At 42.6% G+C, this 3184-nt stretch overlaps 1 pseudogene; it reads left to right on the top strand.

Moving 5' to 3' along the window:
• The first annotated feature begins 943 nt into the window (after nucleotides 1-943).
• On the top strand, nucleotides 944-1282 carry LOC102812417 (annotated as a pseudogene).
• Nucleotides 1283-3184: the final 1902 nt, after the last annotated feature.

Below are 3184 nucleotides of genomic sequence, written 5' to 3'. Positions count from 1 at the left end.
TTGTTAATGGATGTTTGCAGCTGTTTCTTCTCATTTTCAGTCATGCCACATCAGCACAGGTCCTGAAAGCTTTACTCCATCCTTGTCATTAGAGTTAACTCTGCTTTGATGAGGCAGCTCTTCCCGTGTGGTATTTTGAGTGCCTTCTAACTTGAGATATTCATCTTCTGGTACTGTATTAGACAGTGTTCCCCTGATAGTTACAAAAATGTCACTGGCTAGTTTTTTGAAGTTTTAATTCCCAGGTCCTCCTTCTTAGTCTGTCTTAGTCTGGAAGCGCTGCTAAAAACTATTAACCATCGTGACCCTGTGTATATATGAAATACCTCTGGCATAGCTTCCAGCATCATAGCAACCTGCAAGCTAGCACATTACAACCAACTGACAGATAAGTGGTGGTTGTATTATAATAATAGGACAATGATACCTTCCTTATGCCATCATTGTGAGAAATAAATGAATAGCAATATAATGTTTAGGAACAAGCTTAGTTCATAGTAATTGCTATATATGATCATTGACTCAGGTTACTTGCTTGCTACAGTTAGAGGGTCCCATTCTGCACAACCCTGTGGAGTAAAGTTTGAGCCCAGCAGGTGCTCAAACAGTGTTTGCTAAGTTCAGTTAGTTGTTGTTGTTGTTGTGTGTCGTGGAGTTGGTTCCGACTCATAGCGACCCTGTACAGGGTTTCCGAGGCTGTAAATGTTTACAGGAGCAGAAGTTCAGTTAGTAGCAGAGTTAAACACTGTCAAATAACTAATTTGAGGGTCTCTCTGGCACCAAGAAAACAATACATTTCCATCAAGCACTGAAGGTCTTGGGCTTTCTCTCTGAGTCAAAATTGTCATCACTGGGAGAGTTTCATTCAAAGAAAATCAAAGCAGCTATTAATTCCAATAAAAATATGACATGAGAGTTTACTTACAGATTGCCTACAGGCGCCATGGCAGCTTACGAGCAGGTTCAGAAGGGTCCCCTGAAACCGAAAGGCATCGCAGAGCTTGGCGTGACTAAGTGGAAAAAGAAAAAGAAGGACAAAGACAAGGCAAAACTTCTGGAAGTGATGGGAATGAACAAAAAGAACGAGGAGGAGAAATGGCATGGCCTGGACAAGAGGACCCTGATCCAGGTGGCCCTCAAGAAGATGCAGGAGAAGCGGCAAATGGAAAGGATCCTGAAGAAAGCATCCAAAACCCACAAGCAGAGAGTGGAGGACTTCAACAGACACCTGGACACATTCACGGAACATTACGACATCCTCAAAGTCAGCTGGACCAAGTAGCCTCCCACCCTATGGACATGGCATGGCCTCAAGGGGAAGTGAAACACAAACTTGGGTTTATATCCAGTGCCTTTGGCATCTTTCAGAAACATTCTTTTATCCATGCCTGTGCGTTTTCGGTTGTGACAGTACTTTTTGACACTGTCTCTCCATTCTGGGACTTGATTAAAGTAAGCTGGCTGTCCTTTCACTAAATTTTGGTTTCTCAGTAGCCCACAGAAGATAAATATTTTCATTGTGAACTGGAAAGCTGTGGAAGTTTATACAGCATGAAAGTTGTTCTGGTGTAAGTGCCACATACAAATGTCTAGTTCTCTGAGTTGCATTTAAGCCTCAGAGGACAACCAGTCAGCTCTCTTCACCCAGATAAAACTGACTCCCTAGGGTGAGGAGCTAACACTGCAGGTGTTGCCTCTGCCTTCAGATGTGAGCTCTACCCTTCTGAGCTCCCATTCATTGGGGCTTAAGTTGTCCCATCCAGGATCTGGAAAAGTTACCATAACTTCTTTGCTGGTTTGCAGAGAACTGCCATGGGTGTCAAGGATAGGCATCCCTCCTGGTCCTTTTCTGAGCCCATAACTGGCCTGCAGCCCCTTCCCCAGTTTCCCCATTCCAGACATTTCTAATGGATTGGTCACCATGGCCCCTGTAGTAGGTATGGCTAACCGATCACAGCCTTCTTTGTAATGAAAACCAGACTTGTCTCTCAACCACGACTCCAAACTGTCCCTGTAGTGAGTCAGAGTTGGCACATAACCTGGAACCTGTATGGGTGACAGGCCCAGGGCTGAACCCCAGCAGATAGGCATGTGTATGGGCAAATGTAGCACCCCACTACTGGTGCTGGACAGCCAGGGTTTCGGGGCCTGTGCACTTGGGGAAAGTCTCTGCTGACACAACTTCCAAAAGTGTACCAAAGCCAGAAGACAAAAAGCAAATAAATACTGGCCTTGAAGCTGTTACATGTGAGCTGTGGAATATAGAAAGCAACTACCAATTATTAAATATGAGTCAGTGTGCTTTAATTAAAAAATATATATGTATATGACATGAGAATAACTCAATTTTCTTTGACTGCTAATGGTCACATCGCTAACTAGTTTCATAAATTGTGTATGAAATTCATCCATCGTGGATATATGACCAAAGGAAGGTATCCTGGCCAGGTCTGTCCCTGGCAGCTGTCTCAGCTGGCCTCAAGAGCATACCCTCAAAGGTGTGGCTAGTACCTGAGAGTCTCAGTTTACCTCCAGGTCATTGTGAAAGCAGCCCCTATGGCACTGGTATTGCCCTGGGAGATGCTTTACTGAAGGTCAAGGTGAAGATCTTGTGACCAACTTGCAAAGTATTAAACAAAGTAAGAAGCATGATAGGGGTGCAGGTAAAAGAGTCAGATAGTTTCCTGGAACTCTTATTAAATACAATATCTCTTCCTACTGAGGATCAATGACAGAGAATCTGTTAGAATCCTGAGAAGGTCTAGTTTAATAAACATTCAGTAATGATCCAGAGAAAATCATTTAGTTACTGCTAAAATAAATGAAATATTAAAGTCCAGGCAACTTCTTAGACAAAATGTTCTTCAGAGATGAACTCTTTTCCTCCTTTTCACAATCTATAGGTCTCAAGAGAAAATAGAAGATACCATCCTGGTGTGGCACTGTAGGATAAGCACTGGGTTGCTAAACACTAATGTCAGTGGTTCAAACCACCAGTGATGCCTCAGAAACCCTATACAGGGTTGTTAGGAGTCAAAACTGACTCAATGGCACTTATCAACATCTTACGGAAAGATTTCATTAAATATAAAGTATTTCGCTAAGTTTTCAAATGCATATCCAAGCTTACATTCATTATTGATTGAACAACTAATTGTTTCAGTTCAATTTCACACATTTCTTA

The sequence above is a fragment of the Chrysochloris asiatica genome, unplaced genomic scaffold (assembly GCF_000296735.1).
Source record: "Chrysochloris asiatica unplaced genomic scaffold, ChrAsi1.0 scaffold00098, whole genome shotgun sequence".
Lineage (NCBI taxonomy): Eukaryota > Metazoa > Chordata > Mammalia > Afrosoricida > Chrysochloridae > Chrysochloris > Chrysochloris asiatica.
Note: the sequence above shows the minus strand (reverse complement) of the source record. Positions and strands in the feature narration are given on the sequence as shown.